The following is a 23,240-nucleotide window of genomic DNA, read 5'->3' as shown; positions in this document are numbered from 1 at the left end:
ACCCAGGGAGGGACCCAGGAACCTCCTGTTCCTCCCACGCTGTCCGCGGCCCCTCCGGTACCCGCCTCTCCTCCAGCCCTTGGCCCTCTGGCCCTCAGTCCCGTCCTTCCCCTCAGCCGCTCCCTCCCCTCCAGCCTGGACCCCCGGCCTGCAGCCAGGGGACCCTTGTCCATCTTCCCTTTCTGCATTTGTTAGGAAATCAGGGCCAGGCTGGGCGTCCAGCCTTGCTGTGTGTGCGCGTGTGCGTCTGTGTGTGTGTGTGCGTGCCTACACGCGCGTAAATGCTGCACGACTGAGCTGTGTGCGTGTGTACACACGCGTAGAGTCGCACACACGCAGGGACTTCTCTGGGAGGACCATCGCACCTTTCTTACGCGCAGCTCGGCCCGGTAGCCACAGCTGATGCCGCAGAGCCCAGCATCGGCTCGTAAAGAAGGCACATTCTTGTCACTGTGGGCATTTCAGGTTTTGGAAATTTCTCGATGGTTAAGTCGCGTTCTCTCCATGTATGGTGCCCTTTTCCTGCATGTTTCTCTTTCATTTTCTGCCCTCGTTCCCACTCTGATTTCTTTGAGGCTCGCGTATCCAGGCGTTGGGGCGTTTGCTCTTCTGGACTATAACCCACTTCCATCCCAGATGAACCCCAGACCTGTCATGGGCAGAGCAGCTGAGGGAGGAAAGTGTGGAACAGCCCGGCACCCTCCTGTCGCTCGGGCCCACGAGGGCTGGGGACCTGGGGGCGCTGCAGGGCCCACAGGACGGACGGACGGACGGAGTCACAGAGTGAGCGCCGAGGGTGGTCTGCCGGTGGGGATCGGGTGGAGTCCAAGTTCACAGCCCCTGTGGTTCCCGCGGGCCGCGTTCCTCTCAGGAGCCGGGGTCTGTCTTCTCGTGCGATCCAACGCCCCTGGGAGCTTCCCGGGATGGGAGGTGATGACCCCCTTTCAGGGCGGGGAGCACGAGGTGCCAGTGGGCCCGGCTCCACCGTGTCCAAGAGCTCTGACTCAGCCTGAGGCAGCGAGCAGGGCTCGTGGGCACGAGCCCCTGTGCCCGCCAGCAGCGCAACCACCCGCTGAGCCTTGACCGGGCAGAGGGGAGGTGCTCTTGCTGAGGACCACAGCAGCCTCCAGCGGCCAAGGCCAGCACGGAGGCCGGAAAGCGGGGAGCGAGCCCCCTCCCACGCAAGCTGCCCTCACCTTGGAACACCGAGGACCTTTCCCCTGTAGCGAGAGGGCAGCGTGGAAGTGCCCGTGGGTCGACTGGGGAAGGAAGGGAGGTCCGTGGGCACTGGCCAGCCCCGCCCCTCCCTCTCTCCCTCCCTCCCTCCTTTTTATCTCTTCCATGGACTCTTCTGTTAGTTTCTTTCTTTTTTTAAAAAAATATTTATTTATTTATTTGGCCGCATTGGGTCTTCGTTGCTGCGCGTGGGCTTTCTCTAGTTGCGTTGAGCGGGGGCTACTCTTCGTTGCGGTGCGCGGGCTTCTCATTGCGGTGGCTTCTCTGGTTGCGGAGCACGGGCTCTAGGCACGTGGGCTCAGTGGCCGTGGCTCGCGGGCTCCAGAGCGCAGGCTCAGTAGTTGTGGCTCAGGGGCTTAGTTGCTCCGTGGCATGTGGGATCTTCCCGGACCAGGGCTCGAACCCGTGTTCCCTGCCCTGGCAGGTGGATTCTTAACCACTGCGCCACCAGGGAAGTCCCCGTCTGTTTGTTTCTAATTGCTGCTGAAACAAGTGACCACAAACTCAGTGGCTTCAAACAACTCAGATTTACGCCCTTACAGTCTGGGGCCAGGAGTCCAGAATCAGCGTCACCGGCGGCGGCCGGGTGCGGGCAGGACTGGTTCCTCCTGGAGGCCCCCGGCGAGGCCCCTTCCCCCCTCTTCCAGGCCCTTCGCTCTGCTCTCTGACTCCCCCCTCCTGCCCCCCTCTGCCAGGACCCCGTGATCACGGCCCCCTTCCCCACCCCGTCCCCGGCGAAGCCAGGGTGACCTCCCATCTCGGGACCCTTCACTCCATCACGTCCCCTCGGCCACGTGAGGTGACAGCTTCCAGGGATCCGGACGTGGCGTCTCTGGGGTGTTGTGTAGCCCACCAGAGGCCCCTGTGGCGTGCGTGCTGCTTGCTGTGGAATCACCCAAAGGCACTCAAGGTGCATCTCAGGAAGGGATGGGGGCAGAGGGGAGCCCCCGCCGTGGAAACGCCTCTGTCTCCTGGAGCTGTAGCGTCCGCCCACGGCCTTGGCGAGTCTCCTTCCCTCAAGCCCAAGCAGACGGGGAGCTGGCCGGACCGGGGGCGGGGTCACACCAGGCCACCCGTCAACGAACCCTAACTCCAACCCCCAGCAGGTACCTCCCTCTTCTCTGGGCAAGGCTGCTCAGTGGACAGCAGCTCCCGGGGCAGGGGCAGGTCCCACCCCTCCGGGGTCACTCCCTGGCCCGTCCGGAGGGTTGCTCAGCGATGCCTGGCGGGGCGTGGCGGACTGAGGTCCTGGAGGGGGGGACACCCTCTGCGGTTTGCCCCTGGTGGAGGCAGATTTTGGGAGGGAGCGGAGGCCCAGCCCCGGCCCTGGGGACCCCCAGGTTCTGCCCAGGAGGACACTTTCTGGCGGTCCGTTCCTCCTCGGACAGAGAGCCCCTTGGAGATGCAGGCGGACGTGCCTCGTTGAGATGCCGGGGCCCTCGCGGCTCGCCGCACAGCCAGCACCCAGAAATCTGATGTCCGTATCATCATTTAGAAGTCCCGCTTCCCCGTAAGCACGAGGTATTACCCGGGAATCCAAGCCCAGGTGGAGGGAAAGGACAGAAATCTGCTGTCGGCCCAACACATCCGCTGGGGGGATGGAGGGTGGTAAAAGCAGCCGCCACGCCTCCTCCTGCAGACTGGCTTCGGGCGCGGATGAAACCGGTTTGGCAGACCCCCAGTGGGCGCGGGCTACTCCTGAACATTTGGGGGGAAAAGAAGAAAATTTGTGATTGGCGACAATGGCATCGCTGATGGGGGCAGAACTGAGACGGCAGAGGAGGTTACAGGCTTGAGACAGTCTCAGGTCTCAGGACCAGCAGGCGTCCGGGTGGGTGCGCTCTCACCCCCACCCGTGTCCGCCCATCTACCCCTCCCCCCAGCTCATCCGTCCGACATCCGTCATCCGTCCGTCCATGGACCACAGGAGCCCTCTGAGTGCACAGCCTGCGCCGGGGCTCGGCACACACCGGGCTGGGGGGCGCGCCGGAGACGTGCAGATGTACAGAACAGAGGTCAGCAAACCTTTCTGCACAGGCAGGGCGTCGGCTTTGGTTTTCTCATCTATGCCCTGCGGGAAGGACACCGCGGGCTGGACGGCTGCCGGGAGCCCTGCGGCTTTACTGAGAGACCAGGGCATCGGCCGGATTTGTCCTCTGGTCCTCGTTTGCCTGAGTCTGCGGTAGAATAAACGAAAACATGTCTGACTCAAGAGCCCCAGGGTTGGCGCCGCCCACACAAAGCCCCGAGCTCCAGGGCGTGCGGGGCAGATGAGGGCCAGAACGGAAGGCCTCGGGACTCCCCGGCGAGAAGCTTCTGTCCAGGCCTCCTGCGGGGAGGTGCAGACAGGGCCTTGAGACCAAAGCCGCTTGCAGGTTGATGTGTGTGACCGCGGCTTGTGGGAGGAAAAAGCAAGGCGCGCTGGGGGACCCGCAGGTGACCTCCCGACGGTGGGAAGGGGCGGCTGGCCGGTCAGCGCAGGGTTCCGGCCGGTCAGCGGGTCCTCCTGGGCTCTGGGCTGTCCCCTCACTCGGCAGCACAGGCCAGCGTGGGGAGGCAGGTGCCGCTGAGGGGGCCCTGGCTGCGGGTGCGGCCGGGGGACGTGGGCAGCTGACCGTGTCCAGAGTCGGACGCCAGGTGGGCTGCAGGGGCTGAGCCTCCCTTCTGGTGAGGAAGGACCACGCGGCCGCTGGCCAGGCCGGGGCCCCCGGGCTCTTTGATCAGAGCACCTTACTTCTCTCCATTCGCCCCAACCTGTTCTGAGATGGAAGCGAGAAAAAACTGCCGTGTGGCGCGAAGTTGACCAACGACGCAGCGGGGAAGGAGCCGGTGGAGTTGAGTGCATGGCCTCCCGGGGGGGCGAGGTGGCAGCCAGGATGGGGAGGGGGCCGCTAGTCTGCAGCTCACACCTGGGCCTTGAAGTGGAAACCCTGTAAATAAACGCTGCCCCGGTCTCACCCCTCACGTGGGTGAGTGCAGCCCTGGGCCCTCGAACGAGGGTCCATCTCGGCTCGACTCCCACGGACGTTTAATTTGGAACAAGAGACCAGCTCATGCAGGGGGGGAAGATGGTCCCGGAACCAAGAGAGACCGTCTGTGTGAACACTTTGAAAGGCACGGTTGTAGTACGCCTTTGTTAGGATGCGTCAGTCTGGAAATGATGACAATAGTGATGAGGACGGAAGCCTCAGGAAGAGTCTTAACGGCCACGAAGTCTTGTTTTCTTGACTCAGACTTGACGTTCCACCTACTCCGTCGGTCACTCTTAGGTGGGAGGGTCCGCACTGCCCCGACCCTGCAGCCGAAGGCACACCTGGGCAGGTGTCCCCGGACGCTCTCCTGACCAGTTACACCCCTGCTCAACGCCTCCTCCAGGGCTCCCCAGGGCCCCCCCACCGAAGCCCAGCCACACAGCCAGGTAGCACGTGTTCTGTCCCTTGCACGTCCTCTACCGCAGGCCCCAGACAGAGCCCCGAACCTGGAATGCCCGTCTCCCCGCTGCCCCCCCTGACAAGAAGGCTCTGCTCCTCCAGACCTCACGGAGGGGCCCCTCTCCTTGGAGGCTGTCCCTCGGCCTGACCCCCACCTCGGGCAGCCGACCTGGCCCTCTCGGGGCCTCACCTGGCCTCGCGCTAAGTCGACCCCGCTCCCCGTGACATCTCCCTGTCCTCGTCCCTGCCCGTCTGCCCTGCCAGCCCATGAGCCCCGGGAGGCCGTGCGTGGACGGTGGCTCTGTCCGCTGAGCACCTCCTGGGGGCCTGTCCACTGTGCGCGGTTTCCTGCTCAGAGAGGTCCCCGGCTCCATCCCCGCGCGCCAGGTACCACAGGGAGCTCACCTCCAGGGATGGAGCCTCAGGGGCTCAGCGGAAAGATGAAGTGAGACAGTGGCACGGACGTATACACACTACCAAATGTAAAACCGATAGCTAGTGGGAAGCAGCCGCATAGCACAGGGAGACCAGCTCGGTGCTCTGTGACCCCCTAGAGGGGTGGGATAGGGAGGGTGGGAGGGAGGGAGACGCAAGAGGGAGGGGATATGGGGATATATGTATACATATAGCTGATTCACTTTGTGATACTAACGGAAACTAGCGGAAACTAACACATCATTGTAAAGCAATTCTACTCCAGTAAAGATGTTTAAAAAAAAAATCATGCTTTCGATGAATATTTCATAAACTAGAAAATGTTAAGCACAGAGGATAATATACAAACCTAGACATAAAATAGAAGCCTGTACAGGAGAAATGACTCCAAAAGGTTCAAGGTGGTTTTCTGTGGGGAGCATGGGGGCTTGCTGAGTTTTTTTTAACTTTTAATTTTTCTATATTTTCCAGAATTCCCACCCTGAGCATAGAATATTTGTATAACCATAAAATAATTTTATTTGGACACATCAAGCCACTCCTCCACCCATCTGTTCATATACATCTTTGACAAACAGGCCTTTCTGGAGCCCTGTCCCTCCCACTGCATGGGCGGGCCCCTGCCAGACACTAAATGCAGCCCCTGCCCCCGGGGAGGCCCGCAGTCCTGGCAGGGGGCTGCACTGCCCCCGGGGCGATGACACCCAGCCCTGCGGCTAATCTCAGCGTGTCACAGTGGATTCAAACCACTGCCTCAGAGGCTGGAGAAACAGAGGCCTCTTTCGATGTTTGAAATTATAAATGATTTTGGTAAAAACCAATCCAAAGTCCGCCATCATGCCAGGAGGATGTTGAGTAGGCCAGGGGACCGGGGCTCCTTAATCAAGGAGGGAGATTCAGGCCAGACGAGGAGCTGGGAGCTCAGCAAACACGATCTGGTGAGCTCTTCGCCCTGCAGGGAGGCAGGGGAAGGGGCTGCCCCAGGCACGGAGGGAGAAAGGCTAGAAGCCTGGGGACAGCCAAGTGGCACTGGGCTTGAGTCCAGGGGGCTGCGACCCAACAGGAGGCTTCAGAGAGCAGCCCGCACTGCGTGCAGCAGGTGCCCCCTTCCAGGGCCTGGCAGGGGCGTTCGGGGGTTTGCGACAGGCCTGGAGTCGGCCAGCCTGTATCTCCCTCCCAGATGCAATGACAGCTACAAGCTAGTGCATGTCTGGATCTCCCCCAGCACCTCCGTTTTCCCTTCTGTGAAATGAGGCTGAAGGCGCCCATCTCTGTTAGGAGGATGAAAGAGCCATGTTTGGAAAGTGCTTGCAACCGTGCTGCAGATACGGCTCCCCCACAGCATCCATGGGGATGGTTGCAGGACCCCTGCCGATACCCAAATCCCTGGATGCTTAAGTTCCTTATGCAAAATGCCGTGGCATTTGCATGTAACCCAGCACATCCTCCCATATACTTTAAATCATCTCTGGAAGACTTACGATACCCGATACAATGTAAATGTTTTGTAAATAGTTGCCAGTGCTTGGCAAATTCAAGTTTTGCTTTTTGAGAACTTTCTGGGATTTTTAAAAAAATATTTTTTGATCTGTGGCTGGTTGAATCCATGGATGTGGAACCTGTGGATATGGAGGGCCAACCATAAGGGCGAAGATGGCAGTGAAAAAGACGATGGCAATGATGACAGAACACGAGGAAGACAGTGATAAGTAGATGCTGATGACGGTGACAAAGCAGATGGTGATGACGGTGACGAAGCAGATGGGGATGACGGTGACGAAGCAGATGCTGATGACGGTGACGAAGCAGATGGTGATGATGGTGACGAAGCAGATGCTGATGACGGTGACGAAGCAGATGGTGATGACGGTGACGAAGCAGATGGTGATGACGGTGACGGAGCAGATGCTGATGACGGTGACGAAGCAGATGGTGATGACGGTGACGAAGCAGATGCTGATGACGGTGACGAAGCAGATGGTGATGACGGTGACGAAGCAGATGGTGATGAAGCAGATGGTGATGACGGTGACGAAGCAGATGGTGATGACGGTGACGAAGCAGATGGTGATGACGGTGATGAAGCAGATGGTGATGAAGCAGATGGTGATGACGGTGACGAAGCAGATGGTGATGACGGTGACGAAGCAGATGGTGATGACGGTGATGAAGCAGATGGTGATGACGGTGACGAAGCAGATGCTGATGATGGTGACGAAGCAGATGCTGATGACGGTGACGAAGCAGATGGTGATGACGGTGACGAAGCAGATGGTGATGACGGTGACGAAGCAGATGGTGATGACGGTGATGAAGCAGATGGTGATGACGGTGACGAAGCAGATGGTGATGATGGTGACGAAGCAGATGCTGATGACGGTGACGAAGCAGATGGTGATGACGGTGACGAAGCAGATGGTGATGACGGTGACGAAGCAGATGGTGATGACGGTGATGAAGCAGATGGTGATGACGGTGACGAAGCAGATGGTGATGACGGTGACGAAGCAGATGGTGATGACGGTGACGAAGCAGATGCTGATGACGGTGACGAAGCAGATGGTGATGACGGTGACGAAGCAGATGGTGATGAAGCAGATGGTGATGACGGTGACGAAGCAGATGGTGATGGCGGTGACGAAGTAGACGAAGCAGATGGTGATGACGGTGACGAAGCAGATGGTGATGACGGTGACGAAGCAGATGCTGATGACGGTGACGAAGCAGATGCTGATGACGGTGACGAAGCAGATGGTGATGACGGTGACGAAGCAGATGCTGATGACGGTGACGAAGCAGATGGTGATGACGGTGACGAAGCAGATGGTGATGAAGCAGATGGTGATGACGGTGACGAAGCAGATGGTGATGACGGTGACGAAGCAGATGGTGATGACGGTGACGAAGCAGATGGTGATGACGGTGACGAAGCAGATGCTGATGACGGTGACGAAGCAGATGGTGATGACGGTGACGAAGCAGATGGGGATGACGGTGACGAAGCAGATGGGGATGACGGTGACGAAGCAGATGGTGATGACGGTGACGAAGTAGACGAAGCAGATGGTGATGACGGTGACGAAGCAGATGCTGATGACGGTGACGAAGCAGATGCTGATGACGGTGACGAAGCAGATGGTGATGATGGTGACGAAGCAGATGGTGATGACGGTGACGAAGCAGATGGTGATGACGGTGACGAAGCAGATGGTGATGATGGTGATGAAGCAGATGCTGATGACGGCGATGGAGCAGATGGGGATGACGGTGATGGAGGTAATGGTGAGGTGATCTGATGACGGGGCACCAGTGAGCAAGACCCCAGCCTTGTCTTCCCAGTTTGCATTCTGTCAGGGGAGACATTTGCATGCCAACAGGGGCTAGGAACCCCTTCTCCTCAGGAGGGGCTGCAGGCATCAGGGACTCTGCATTTTGGAGCCTGTCTGTGGCCCCCTGTTCACCCGGGGCTGGGGCTCCTTCAGCAAACCCTTTCAAAGGGTTGATCCCTATAGAAGTATCATCAGGGCTCCTCCCTAGATGAACCCCCGAAGGGGCCTACCTGAGTCCACCACCGTGTGCTGTGGGAACCTCCCCACGGTCGGCCTCTGCTTGGATGCCCCCACGGATGGGGAGCTCACTGCTTCTCAGAGCAAAATCTGATTCTGTCACTTCCCTGCACTGGTTTGAGTTCAGCTTCCAGGCATCCACAGAATTCTCCGGCCGGCCGTCTGCCTGGCCCTGCATGCCTGCGGCTCTGACCCCGGGGGCGGGAGAAGTGGGGGCTCGGGAGATGCCAGCCCTGCCAGCTCTCTCCAGGGCAGTGTCCTTGGCCCTGGCAGCCGCTCAGGGCAGTGGTCCTGGCTTCCCCGCCCCCAGCTGGGTCTCACCTGGCTTCTCATCCAGCCCAATTCCTCCTTGAAAAATGGGGGCGGGGGATGATAATGCTTGCCTCCCAGGAGTCTCGGGGGGAGGAATCAGACCAGGCAGGCGGGAGAGCCTGGGTAAGCTAAGGCTCCCTGACGTTGCCGGGGGGTCCCCCCTTCCAGCCTCACAGACTCCGGCCCCGACGCCTCCCTCAGATGGCAAGGGAGGCCCAGCCTCCAGACAGAGCCAGCTGCACCAGGCCCAGGGCCTGTCCTTCAGGGACCCTGGGGCCCAGGTGGATCAGGGCTCAGCCGGCCCTGGCTCCCGGCCCTCTCCCCTCCTGCAGCCCGGCCCTCACCCCAGGACTGCCAAGAGCCCCCACAGTCCTCTACAAAGCCTGTGCTGAGTGCAGCTCCAGGTTGCCATAGAAACAGAAAGCCTCTGCGGTTTGCAGCCTTGGCGATGCAGGCTCCTCCTCTCCCTGCCAAGTTCCAGGTGGGCACCCCACCCCCCTCGGGGGGAGGAAGTAACATGGCACCAGGCAATTCTACCTCCTTTCAAGTAACACCACTAGAGAACCCCCGGCACTGCCAGAAAGCCCACTTACAGATGAAGAAGCAGGCCCAGAGAGGGAAAGCAGCCTGCTCAAAGCCACACAGCTCCCAAAGGGCAGAGAGGTGTCTAGTGCCACAGCTGGCTCTACAGGCTGGCCTGGGTGTCCCAAGGTCGTGAATGGGGGGCCTCCCAGGGGTTGGTGGGTCCCTACTGCACAAAGTCCCAGGGTGCTTGGTGTTTGGGGTGCAGGAGATGTCTGTGCCAGCGGGAAACCTCACCCCCTGGCTGTGTGATTCTGAGAGGCTTCCCCAATGTGGACCTCCGTCTCCCCACTCACAAAATGTGTCACCCTGTTCCTGCCCCTCTAATCCATCCCTCCCCGGGCCTGAGTCCTGGGCAAGGGCCCCCTCGGCCTGTGCTTGGCAGCAAGGGCCCCCCCTAAAGAGGGAGGACGGATGCCTTTGCAGAGGTGGGCACAGAGGATGCTAAAGGCGGGGAAGCCATTCAGTATGAAACCGCAATGGTAAAAATAGGACATTTGCCAAAACCACAGGATTCGAACCACAGGGAGGGCAGCTGCTGGGAACCACGGGCCGCGGCTGATGACCAGGTACCACAGCAGCTCGTCAAGGGTCGCGAACGCACTGCGCCATGGCCAGGCGGGGGCGGGCGGGGGGAGGGGTTGGGGGGAGGGGTGCATGGGAACTCTAGCCTTTCTCTGCCGGGGTTTTCTGTAAACCTAAAAGTCCTCTGAACTATAAAGTCCATCCGTTAAAAAGGGGAAAAAACAAGAGGGTGGAGACCAGGATGGAGAGAGGGAGGCGGTGGTTCTGCGGGGAGGGGCTCGTCCTGAAAGCTGTCCCGCCCCCGAGGGCCCCCGCGGCTTGGGTCCGGGTCATCTGAGGGCAGCACCGTGGCCGGTGGCCGGCTGCCTTCCCAAACATTCTGGACAGAACTTGGACCCACAGGCCTCCAGAGGCCCCATCTGGCTCCACCAGTCAGGACAGGGGCGGGCTGGGAGGGTTCAGCTCGCCGGGGTGGGGGTGCTTCTGCAGCCGTGAGGGGTTGGGGGCTCGGGGGACGTCAGGGACCCGGCCCAGTTCTCGGGGTGCCAGCCACTTCCTCACTGTCAGTGTAACATCAGCTGAGACCCCGGGGAGGAGGCCTCCGTGCCAGCCCCCAGGGAGACGGGCCAGGCGCCCCGGGCCAGCAGGCAGGACCCCGGAGGGTACCTCATCCATCGAAGCTTCTGGAATCTCTTGCCTCCTTGGGATCAGGCGAAGGAAAGCAGCCAGCGGCCAGAGCAGTTAACGGGTCACTCGCGCTGGAAGCGCACTGGGGCGCTCGGAGGAAATGGACTACATTTTGCTCTCATCTGCGGCTCTTTCAACTTCAGTTTTTTCGCTCTTGCCTGTAATCATCCTGTCGGTGGGTGGAAATCAACCTTGGCAAGCTGACAGCTTCCCTGAGGAGGCCTGATGTCGGAGCCTCGGGAGGAGGGCCGGGCGGCTTCAGCCTCCCCAGCCCCCTCTCACCTCCGGGGCTCGTGGGCACCTGCAGGGCACCGCTTGTCCTGGTTTGCCTACGACTGTCCCTGTTTTAGCCCAGAAAGTCCCGTGTCCCAGGAGCCCCCCCAGTCCCGGGCGAATGGGGCGGTTGGACATCCTTTGCACAAGCTCTTGAGGGTCTCTGGGCTTCCCGGGACCACCCGCCCGAGGTCAGCTCCTCCTGGGAGCCCACCCCACCCCAACACCATGGGAGCCTCTTTCCCTCCTGCCTTCACACCAGGCCTTGGGCCCCTCCTCCATCTCCTCCCTCGGGAAGCCCACCCAGATCCACGCCCCAGCTCTATGAATGTCTCCAGACCCCAGTTTCCAACTGACGGCCAGAGAGGCTGCTGGACAGGAAGTGGGTCACGCTCTCTGCCTCAGTTTCCTCTTCTGTAAAGCGGGGATGGCAAGGAGCCCATGAATGAATAAATGCAAAGGGGCTTGGACCCGGCGCTGTGCCCATCAAATTACCCACAAGGACCCACTGTTAGTATTTGGCTGGGTACCTAAATGTCACCGAATTCCCACAGCCACTTACCAGAATTTGCATGTCCCAGACGAGCAGCCCGACGCTCAGAGGAGTGAAGGAACTTGCTGGAAAGACCTGGCTGGTCAGGACCCAAGGCAGGGCTCTGCAGCCCGACACGGACCGCGAGGCCGACCGCCCTCCTCCACCCGCTGGCCCCCTGCACGTAGGGGCGCGGTGTGCGCCTGGATCGGCGTTTGGGGCAAGTTAAGCACCCGGCGCAACCCCCCATTTCAGCTCTCAGGAGCATCTGCTGACGGTGCTGATGAGAGAAACGGGCGGCGCAGTCAGTGAGAATCTGTTTACGGCGACGCCATCTCTGTGTTGTCTAATTCTGAAGTAAGGAACTCCGCTTTGGGGGAAATAGGAGTTATTTTCCCATTTTCCTGCCTAGACTCGGAATTAGTGGAGGCGGTGAGATTTGCCGCTGGCTCACTAACTGGTCATTATTTCTGCTCGCAGAGGAGAGGCCCCCAGGGCAGCGCTTAAACCTCTTGACCTGCTCTGCGGTGGCCTGGTGGGGCCCCCACCCCGGGCCGCTGTTCCTGCTCGCGTGCCTTTGGAATAAGAGTTTTTAGTGTTTTAACCGGGTCCTGAGCTGGGGTGCGTTTCCCTTCCCCGTCCCCGTGGGGACGTTTGGCTGTGGCTGCCGGCATTTTGGGTTGTCGTAACTCTGCAGGGGGGAGGGCCAGTGAGAAGGGCCATGTCCGGTCGGAGGCCCGAGGCAAGGAGCCCCCTGGGTCAGGGAGCAGCATGGGGAAGGCCGGGGGGGGCGTATGAACGCACCCCACCCCCCCCAGGCTCACCACAGCCACCCTCACGGCCGATGGAAATGTTGTGACCAGAGACCAGACCTTGCCCTGTACTTTCCCGGGAGCAAAAGAACTAAAGACAGGTCTCCCCCAAGGCTCATATGTTGAAGACCCAGCCCCCAGCACCTCGGAAGGTGGCTGCATTTGGAGAGGGGGCCTTTGAAGAGGTTATTCAGGTAAAATGAGGTCACGGGGAGGGGGGGAGCCCTAATCCGATCTGACTGGTGTCCTTGCATTAAAAGGAGATGAGGACACAGACATGCATGGAGGGAAAGATGCCGTCTCTACGTCAAGGAGAGAGGCCTCAGGAGAAACCAACCTGCCCACGCCTCGATCTCGGATGTCCAGCCTCCAGGACTGGGAGAAAATAAAGTTCTACCGAGCCGCCTGGTCCGCGGTGTTTGTTAAGGCAGCGCCAGCCGACGGATTCGACAGAACTGACGCAGGTAGCTGTACACTCACGTTGCAGTAACAGGACCCCCACACGCACCCGGGGATGGATGGAGGAGCAAAGTGGGGTCCGTCCGTACGATGGGGTGTGTGATTGAGCCATCCAAAGAGGAACAGCGTGCTGACACACGCTACCACGCGGGTGAACCTCAAAAACACGGCGCCCAGTGAAACAGGCCAGGCACGGAAGGCCACACACCGTACGATTCCGTTTGTGTGGGGCGCCCAGGACAGGCAGACAGACGGACCGTGGACTGGCGGTGGCCGGGCAGGGGGAGGGGCGGGAGTGAGCGCACCCGCTTTGGGGCGATGAGCACGTTCTGGAACTAGGGGTGGCGGCCGCACCGCGTTGCCGCTGGACGAAATGCCGCTGGACTGATGACCTCGATGCAGAGATAAGCAAGTCTCCTCGCCGTGGCCCCGGGGGCCGCCGTCCCATCCACTTCCTGTGCTCCCGAGGGCTCTTTCTCGACCCCTTTCCTCAGCCTCTCCTGCCCCCTCCCCCGCACCCGGCTCCAGGCAGGGTCCCCTCTCTCTGGTGTTTCCCAGCCACCCTGGCCACATCCCCGGGGACCCCCACCGCTCCACCCAATGGCCGCGTCCGGGTCCACACCAGCAGCATCACCCCCGGCTGCTGTCGGAGGCTCCCATCCGGTCCTCGGAAAATGCCCGCCACCCAGGGCGCAGCGTGTGCCCCGAGCTGGGCTGGGAAGCCTCACGGTGCCGCCCGCGAGCTCAGAAGGACTTTTCCTGCATCCTTCTCTTTGCTCAAAGGCCCGCGAGGTCCGACCTTCCACCCCGGGCACAGACGGGCGAAGGAGCCCAGGGAGTGGTCGGGGCCACGCGGCCAGGAGGAAAAGGCAGGTGCTCAAAAGGGCAATGCTCTGGTCCAGATCTGGCGATCCCGTAAGACCGTGTCAGGACGGCCAGTCCAACGCCCTTGTCTGCTGATGGGCTCTGGAACCCCGGGGAAGGGGAAGGGGTTTGATGGTGGGAGCTTAGCTAGTTTGGAGAGGTCTCCGGGCCGCCGACTCCACCCCTTGAATCGGTGAGCACATACTCTGCTGTCCAGGGTGACCCTCTGAGTCAGGGGTGGGGGGAGGGTGGAGATTCACTTCTTGGCCCACCAGCCTGGCCACATCCCCTCTGCGCTGCTTCTGGCGACGCTGCTGGGTCCTAGTGGAGAAACAGCAGACGACCCCGGGTGGGGTCTGCTCCCCACGCAGGACAGCTGAGCCCCGTCCAGGGGCTGAGTCACCAGAGCTGCTGTCCCGTGGGCCCTGGGCTGTAGTCAGGCCCTGCAGCCGTGATTGAGCGGGAAGAAAGATAAGGCTTTGGAAGATGATTTTCTTTCCTTTTCTTTCTTCTTTTTGTTTTCAAAGAAATTGGAAGAAACCCGCGGTTTGCAAATCTGCTGACCCAGCAGGACGCTTAAATTGAACCACCTGGTGTTAGGAAGAGATCCAGGCCAGGGGACAGAAAATACCTAGAGGCAGATTCCAGGCTGTCTGGGGGAGAAAGCGGGTCACCGTTGGAGCCGTCCTTGGGAAGGGCCGGCCGGGAAGACGGTAGGCCCCGGGCACGGGGGGTGTGGAGCAGAGACGCACCCCCCCCATCCCGAGGAGGGTGTCACGGGGTCTCGTCCTCACGTCCACCCGTCTCCCGAGGCAGCGCACCCAGGCTCTCCAGGTCCTGCCTTCCGGGGCCTCAGCTTCCTCGCCGGGCGAATGGGGGCTCCCGCCTACCTGGGATGGGGCTAGGATGGTCCAGGGACCAGGGTGTCAGTGGGAGGGAGGCTGTGACAGATTCCAGCCCGGGTGGCGCCCCTATCTCCGCACTAGGACACGGCACCCAGAACTCGTGGCGACCTCGCGCTCACCTGTCTTGCCTTTCTCCTGGAGGCATCCTGCCCTCCTCCTGAACGGGGCTGGGCCCGGGATCGAGGGGTACGGGAGGCCTCCTTGTTGAGGCGGGGTCTTCTGTCCCTGCCCCTCCTCCTCCTCCGTCCCTTTTGCGGCCCCTCCACCCATCCCTTACCCGGGGTTCTCAACCATGTGTCCCCGGGGCTGGGAGAGACGGGAGAACCCCCTACAGCTCCTGGAAGGAGTGCCGACACCTTGATTTTGGACTTCCGGGGCCAGAAATGTGGGAAAATACATCTTTGTTGCTATAAGCCACCCAATTTGTGGTAATTTGTACGGAAGCCAGGAGGACAATCACGTATCCCACAAGGGGGCTCTGTCGCACCCACTTTGCAGATCAGAGAAATGGTGTCACTTTCTGAGGACGCTGGGCTCCCATGTGGCTGAGCCTCCCCCTCCCCTCAGGGTGTCCCGAGGCAGGGTTTGGGCAGCGTGAGGGGACACAGTCCTGTGCACCTTCTCAGCCCCTTGAGGGCCTCCTTCTCTCTCTTGGCTGGCACCCTGCCTGTGCCAGGCGACCCCCACCATCCATGTGGATACAACCCCCCCCTGCAGACCCCAGGGGCTGGCCTCCTGTGTGGTCGGGTGTTACAAGCAGAGAGAGCAGGCGTTGGGGCCTGGTGGGGAATGGTTGGGAGACAGAGGAGGGCGGGCAACTTCCCCTCCATAGACGATCCCGTACGTGACTCCTCCGTGCAGCCCATCCCGAGGTGTCCCCCTCACCGCCACCCCGTGCTGACCGAGCACATCTGCCTGCTCAGTGTCAAGTGGCATCTTTCCTTGTCTGCTTCCTGCCCCCTGACCCTCGCCGTCCTCACCCTGTGCTTCTCATGTGAAGTGACAGCAACTTAACACTTGCCTCAGGCTCTGCTTTCTCAGGGACCTGGCTGAGATAGGCAGCCTCACACCTTGAATTCCCCTGCCTGTCAGTGGGCCTCCCGTGTGTCTTCTCACTCATCACCAGCCTCATCGTCCTTCTACCAAAATCTGCCCCTTGCAATCTGAAGATGGCAGAAAAACAGGCCAAGGCAGTCCTTTCTCTGAGTCAGACAACGGTGGCCAAGGCCCCTTTCAGGTATTCATTTCTTTGTTCATCAGACTATGCTGGTTTGGTTCGGGTGTTCTGGGGAGGAGTTAGAAGTGCCAGAGATTTATTGGGTGATGCATGTGAAAGACAGAGGGGCAGGGCAGGTGTGGTCAGGGAGGGCCAGCAGATGGTGATGCTGGTCTGGCACCTCCGAAAGGGATGCAGAGGATGGGGAAGGGCCTGAAGGCCTTGGATTGTAGGGTGGTTCTGGGAGGGTCTTGGCCGGCCCACAGCTGCTCCCGGGGAATGGCTGCCGCAGAGGAGCCTGCGTGGCTCAGAGATGGTGAGCCCCGTTCCCGGCCATGCCCCTGCCCGGGCCACTGTGTGTGGCCTTGGCTCAGGAATGGAGCAAATGCCGCAGGCGCCGTGGCTGGTGCCTCTGTGCGGGTGGCCTCTCAAGGAAGCTCTGAGTGTCCTGTGTCCATCGCTGCTCATCAATACGGACCAACTGTGTGCCCGGCCTTAGGGGCACCCACAAGCAACAGACCCATCCCCAGTCCAGAGCGGGCACCCAGGGGACAGAAAGCCAATTGAAGGACCAGCGCCGTGACACCAGGAAGCACAGGCCACGGAGGGGGCCCGCCCAGACTCTGGGACCTCCTGTGTTCCTGGGAGGCTCCTGTCATCCCGACCCCCTCCCATGAGCCTGCCCTGGCCCCCTGAGGCTCAGCCCGGCCCCTCCCTTGCCTCAGTGCCTGCACCATCCTTGGGAAGTCTAAGCTGGTGGAGGCTCAGATTTCCACGGTCACCAGCCTCTCCTCTCCCCAGGATCTGCTTATTCCTTGGTCAGCACACAGTGGAGTGGACCGGGGGCAGTCTCAGTTTCCTGCCACGCTGAGGCGGGTGGGGGGAGGTCACGCGGGCACGGGGTCCCCTGCCAGCTGAGCCCTCACTGGCCAAATGTGAGCAGGAGCCCGAGGGAAGGTTCCGGTCTTCCTTGTTGGTGGGACTTCAGGCTAGAGCTGGCAGCTGAGACATTGGGGTGAATGAGGTGCTGTTAGCTGATTCACGGAGAGGGCGGTGGCAGCGGCCCCATGCCCAATTTTACCCTCGGGGACCTGAGGTTTGGAGAGGGCCGTGTCCAGGGTCGCACACAGGGTCTGCCCAGCCTGCCCTGGCCTGGGCCCCCCCAAGTGCAGGCTCCTCAGCTGCAGCCCTCCTAGGGTGGCCAAGGAAGCTTCCAGATCTTCCCAGCACCCCTGTCTGCGTGGCGCTCCTCTGCATCCCTGGGGGTCCCGTCGGGGTCCTCCGGAGGGTGGCTCCTGCCTCCGCCGTTGGCTCTGCCCAAATGCTTCTCCAGCAGCCCCGTCACGCGTCCGACGGGGAGCCTGCTTCAGAGCCATCTGACATTTTGAGAGAGAAAATGGACGTCGGCGGAGCACTTGGCCGTGGAGATTATCGCTGTCCTCCCACGAGGGCAGTCGTGTGGAGCTCGAAGGGTTTAATTGGCCCGCAGGGTGCTGTTTCCCTGTGCGGGCTTCAGGGCCCTGCAGGGGGCCAGGCCGTCCCCCGGGGTCCGACACAAGCACGAGCCCGTCCGGACCAGGCACCGTGTGTGATTGCGAGAAAGAGGACGGGACCAGACACACCAGCCAGGCGAAGGGGGACAGCTGTCCTCGCCACATCTGCTGTTCTCCTTGGTCGCAAATTGATTTATCAGATCATTGTTTGCTCCCTCCCACCTCCCCAGGTCAGCTCCACGGGGCAGGGACCTGTCGGACCAGCTTGCTCCCAGTTCCCCAGAACCTGGGCAGGGCCTGGCCCACAGCAGAAGCTCAAGACTTGTTCAGTCAAGGGATGGAGAGAGGGGTGGATGGGTGGATGGATAATGGACGTGTGGGTGGGTGGGTGGATGGCTGGCTGGCTGGGTGGGCGGGTGGGTGAGTAATGAATGGGTGGTTGGATGGTTGCATGGACGGCTAGATGGCTAGAGAGAGGGGGGGGATGGTGGATGAATAGGCAAGTGGATGGATGGATATCTTTTGCGCCTCCAAAGTGCCAGGCCTCGACGTTGGTGTTTTCGGACCGTTCCTTCCCAGTATCTCACCCAGTTGTTGGAGGTGGTGGCTTTGAGCATCCGCTTCACACGTGCGTGTGATGAGAAGCATTGCACAGTTCACTCCGCACTTGCTCTGACCAGCGAGGCTGCTGCCTTGGGGGACACCCCGGAACGTGTCCACTCACCACGGGCTCCTGGGGTCACCACGAGGGGGCTGATGTTGAGTGCAGGCCTCTGGCTAGTTTCTGTGGCCTCAGCCGGGACTAACTCACCGGCACGTCCTCCCTCCTTCCTGGGCGGGGTTCCAGTTCCTGGCCAGCTTTGGGCTGGGGTCTTCACGGTTCAGGGCTGGAAATCGTGCTGTGAGTTTTGGGCAGCCCCCGAGAGGAAATTTCACGGTCAAATTAGCGGTTGAGAAGGAGCCCTTCCCTCCCCTCCCCCAAACCTGGGCGGGCGTTAGGGGGAGGGGACAAGAGTCAGCCCATACCCCCGAACAGAGGGAAGGCTCATGTGGGGGTGACCCTCCCTCATTCCCTGTGTTCCTCCCCTACCTGGTCACCTGGCACACACTCCCAACCTGGGCTGCGCAGCAGACTCCTACACAGACGTCAAAACCCAGAAGGCCCTCCCTGACCCAGAGTGGGGACTAGGTCTTTTCTCCGCTGCTGTCTCCACACAGGGCAGACCCTCTGGGATGACTCACCCAGGGACAGGGTCTCCCGCTTACTGATGAGGAAACCGAGGCCATGCCAAGAGCACCAGGCCCCAGGCGGCACAAACCCTGACAGCTTGTCCTGGAATTGGGCCTCCTGGTCCTGAGCCAGCTGTGGTCTCTGCCCCACTGTGATGGTCAGTTTTAGGGGCCAACTCGGCCAGGCCACAGTCCCCAGTGATTCAAACACTCATCTAAGTGTTGCTGTCAAGGTATTTTGTAAATGCAGTCACTTCTACAACCTTCAAGTGATTGGACGAGGCCCGCCCACATTGGGGAGGGCTGTCTGCTTTACTCTGTCGACTGATCTAAAAGCTAAGTTCATCCGGGAACCCCCTCGCAGACACACACAGAACCGTTTTGACCAAACATCCAGCCACCCATCAGGTGGACACATACGATGAACGACTGCACTTATAAGCACAGATTGAGAGCCGTCACCCTGGTTTTGGGCCTCATTCTCCAGTCCTGTCCCCAGTTTCTTTGTCTCGCTGCACAGAGAGGAAGCGCTGGGTGGCCCCAGCACGGCTCCCCTGAGCTCTCTCTTGGAAGACGGCAGCGGCTGCTCTAAGGTGAAGGGATGCTGAGGTCCAGAGAGGGCAGGCGCTTCCCCAAGATCACACAGCAGTTCCCGATTGAGCTGGCTTCACGCAGGTGCTGGGAGTATGGCTGATCCACAGCCTGTCTCCTGGTCCCCGGGGCCCCAGCATGGGGTGGCTGCATTCTCATCACTGGGTGGGGGGGAAACACACTCTTTTTTGACCTCAGCAGCACTGCACTTAGCACCTGGAAAGGCATTTTCTTTCACCTTCTCAACTGCTTCTCCCAACATCCCGGGAGGCAGGGATGATCCCATTTCACAGATGTGGAGCCTGAGGTGCACAGGGATTCATCCAGGGTTCCAGCAACCCATGGGTACAGGCCTGGCTCCAGTGGAGTCACAATTCAGTCATAGTTTCTGTCCCCTGGGCCCCTGCTCAGCCTCTTGCCCCTTCCTGCGTCCTGTGGGGAGGAAGGGGGTCTGGGAATCTCTGTTCAAGCCGCCTATGTGCATGTGCATGTGTGTCTGCAGGGTGTGTGTGCCCGTTGAGTGTGCACGCGTGTGCATGTGTATGCACGCCTGTGTGATCGCGGCAGAGATGGAATTACTCCTTTGAGCCCTGAGCCCACCATGAATCCATAGATGGTTATTTTGACCCAAGCTTGAACTCCATACTTGAACTCCACACTTGAACTCCACACCGTGGTTCACTAGCCTTGGTTTAAAAAAAAAAAGCTTCCTGAGTAAACCAAAACAAGCCAAGAAGCAAATGTGAAAGAACGGAGAAAAGGCTCAGGGCAGCCTTGGTCGGGGCACGGCCACTGGCGAATCAGAAGCAGATGGTCCAAGTGCCCCGACTTGTACAAGGGATGCGGGTAGAGAGCTGGAAGCAGGTCCGGGAGGTGAGCCACACGGTGCACATGCCTTCTGTCTTTGGGGCTGCGCTTCCTCAGTGTTGATGGCGTCTTGGCTGCAGATCTAGGGTCCGGGGCCGTTTGGAGAAGCCAGCCCTCCCTCGAAGCTGACTCACCCCTCCCACCCTGCAGCGGCCCTGACAGGTGGGGTCTTGGCCTTGCTGTATACACAGCGGCTGCCACTCAGAAGATGAAGCAGCCGCCACGGGGAGCTTGGAAATGACAGAGCGGGATTTGACCTAAGAGGGCCGACCCCAGGCCCGGGCCCCTGCCCGTATCCCACGAGGCCGTGTCTTGGCTGCCCGCCCTGCTCTGGCCCCACTGGAGGCCCCCAAGTCCTGGGGTGCTCCTGCCCCTCCTGCCCGGAGCCTTTGCACGGCCTGTTCCCTTCCCGACCTCCCTGTCTCAGCTGAGCTCCCTGGAAGGCAGAGCCTGAGGCAGGGATTAGGGCCCAAGGTTGAAATAGGAGGGGTGGTCCCGGGGCAGCAAGAGGGTGGGAGGAGGGGAGGGAGACTGGGGAGGACAGAGAGCAGCGCCAGGCAACGCCTCACTGCCCTAGAGTCACTGCCCGCCAGATGCCGGAGCCACGTGGGGCGTCTCCAGACACAGGTCCACCAGGCCCCTCACCTGCCAGGGTCCTTGCGAGGAGCCAGGGAGGCGGGGGTGGGGGACTTCGATGCTGGCTCCCCCCCCCCGCTCCTGTCACCAAGGTCAACCATCGCCCTGTGGGGGGGTAACCTAAGGTGTACCACCCGCCCCTTCGGCAGAGGCGTGGGAGATGTGGTCCGAGTGCTGAGGCCCCTTGCCCGAGACTGGACGTGGCGGGAGCTTCTGGGGCGTCCAGGGTGTGAGGCGGGTCGGCCCCGGGTCCCGTGGTCACAGGTCAGCAGTGGCGGGGGCAAAGGGGGAGAAGAGTGGCCGAGGGCCCAGGGGACGGGGACGTCCCCTACAGGCTACCGCTGTTCAGCCTCACACCCCTGCTGGCCGGCGCCCCCAAGGCCACCTAACCTGGCGTGGGTTGGCTTTCCCGGAGCCAGGCTCGGCCCCACGAGAAGGCTCTTGGCTCTTGGGAACTGACCCTCACGCCCAGCGGGGCGATCAGCTCCGTCCCGGCCCCTCCCCTGCCCCACCTGGAGGCCCGGCAGGGCCGCGAAGGGGCCGTGCTCCCTGCGGTCGGTGAGCAGATGCGAACTCTGAATTAAGTGAGTGGGCGAGCGGGCCTCAGCCCGAGCTCGAGCTCGAGATGGAGCTCGGGGCACGTCGCTCCCCTGCTCGGAGGGCTTGGGCCCCTCCTCGCTGATCTGGGATACGAGCCAGCCCGTCTGGCGTGGGGCTGAAGGCGTGGGGCGAGCTCCCACCCCACCCGTGCACGCGCGTCACGTGGGGCCCCCGGGGGCACACGCACCCGCACAGACACGGTGCGGGGGAGAAAGCGCCGCAGGGCTGGGTCTGCGGGGCTCGGCGGCAGGGACCCCGCCGCTTTCCGTCCAGGCCACAAGCAGGAAGAAATCCCTCTCCCTCCCGGAGCCTGGAAACCGGACAATAGTAGCGCCCGAGAGGCCACAGCCCCTCCGGCCCTCCGGCCGCAGCCCTGGCCTCTCAGGGGAGGGACCGTCTGCGCGCGGCTGCCCGGTGCTGCGTGCTCGTTGCTGGCTCTGGACAGCAAGCGGTGAGGTGGGGGCACCGTGGGGGCTGGTACGACCCCGGCAGGGCCAGCTGGAGGCTCTGAACGGATGGGAGCAAAGGGAAACAGGGACACTGCACTCGGACGGGGGTGACCTCAGGAGGCCGGCTGTCCGAGACCCCGTGGCAGGCGGCCCTTCAGCTGTCGAGGAGCCCCCGCTGGGCCCCAGACCCAGTGCAGACAGTCCTGCAGGTCGTTCCCCACCGACTCAGCCTCTGAGCTCCCCTCGAGAGGAGGAGCCCACGGGGGCCCTGGGGGCCGCTCCCCCACGTGTGTGGAGTGGGTCCACGTGGCGAGGAGGTGGACCGGGCCCACGCGGGGCGAGCTCACGTCTCCCTGCAAGCGGGGACTCACCGCCCAGCTGTGAGCAAGCGGTCAGCTGACAGTCTCCCCCCGGGCTGGGCTAAACAGTCCCCCCACATTCATGTCCAGCCGGAACCTCAGGACGTGGAGTAGGGTGTTAGCGGACGTAATCGGTTTACGTGCGGCCGCCCTGGACGAGGGTGGGCCCTATACCCAGTGAGCAGTGTCCCTGCGGGAGGAGGAGGGGACACACAGGGAGGCGGCCACGTTACCACGGAGGCGGGATCGGGGCGATGCGGCCACGAGCCTGGGAACACAGGATGCCGGCGGCCCCCAGAAGCTGGGAGAGACGAGGAAGTCAGAGCCTCGGAGGGAACCAGCCCTGCCGACACCGCGGTTTTGAACTCGCAGCCCCCAGACTGTGAGGCAGCAGATCTCAGCTGTTTGGAGCCAGCGGCACGTGGGATCTTCCCGGACCGGGGCACGAACCCGCGTCCCCTGCATCGGCAGGCGGACTCCCAACCACTGCGCCACCAGGGAAGCCCTCCATTTTCTTATGTTTTTCCGTATTAGGTGAAATTTTTGCTGCGATCATGGATTGCCTTTATGGTCATTTTCATCTCGGAGAATGAAAATCGTTCACTGGAATAGCTCCCTGACTGCTTCCAAGCCCGTGCTGATGTCCCCCACGGCTCCCAGAAGCGTCTCCCACATCCTGATGAGGCGCCCAAGCCTTCCTGAGCTGCGCTGTGCTTCCTTTCCCGTCGCCACCCACCCCCACCCTGCGCCTGCTTGTCCCCGCGTTCACGGGGCCTTTCCAACCTCTGTGTCCTCGCGATGGCCGTTCCCTCTCCTTCCTGGCTTTGCCAGCGGTGAGTGCAGTCCTCCAGCCCTGCCCTGGGCCTTCCTCAGGTCAGACCACGCGAGCTGCACAGTTTGGGGTCTTCAGAGGGCACTCATCCCTGCTTTCCAGCACTGTTAAAGGGTTTCGGGCGTATCTTAGATGTCTCTGGTCTCTTCTATGGGCTGGAGGCAGGTCAGTAAGTGTAGAGAGATCTTAGGTGATTTATCCACTAACGTTCACCCCCTGGGGCCCAGCACGGTGCCCCGGACAGAGCAGACCCGGGAGAGATTTCAGAATCAGTGAACGACGACAGAGTAAATTTGAAGGCGGGGGCAAGGAAAGCAAATACGTAAGCTAGAATTTTTGATTCTGTCC

At 61.2% G+C, this 23,240-nt stretch overlaps 1 long non-coding RNA gene across 1 annotated transcript; it reads left to right on the top strand.

The window, feature by feature from the left end:
- The first annotated feature begins 11,980 nt into the window (after positions 1 to 11,980).
- On the top strand, positions 11,981 to 15,036 carry LOC136794407 (uncharacterized). Its single transcript, XR_010841162.1, has 3 exons — positions 11,981 to 12,585; positions 12,652 to 12,855; positions 14,242 to 15,036. It is a non-coding gene; the product is annotated as an uncharacterized lncRNA (long non-coding RNA).
- Positions 15,037 to 23,240: the final 8,204 nt, after the last annotated feature.

Source organism: Kogia breviceps, chromosome 6, assembly GCF_026419965.1.
Source record: "Kogia breviceps isolate mKogBre1 chromosome 6, mKogBre1 haplotype 1, whole genome shotgun sequence".
Classification (NCBI taxonomy): Eukaryota; Metazoa; Chordata; class Mammalia; order Artiodactyla; family Physeteridae; genus Kogia; species Kogia breviceps.
Note: the sequence above shows the minus strand (reverse complement) of the source record. Positions and strands in the feature narration are given on the sequence as shown.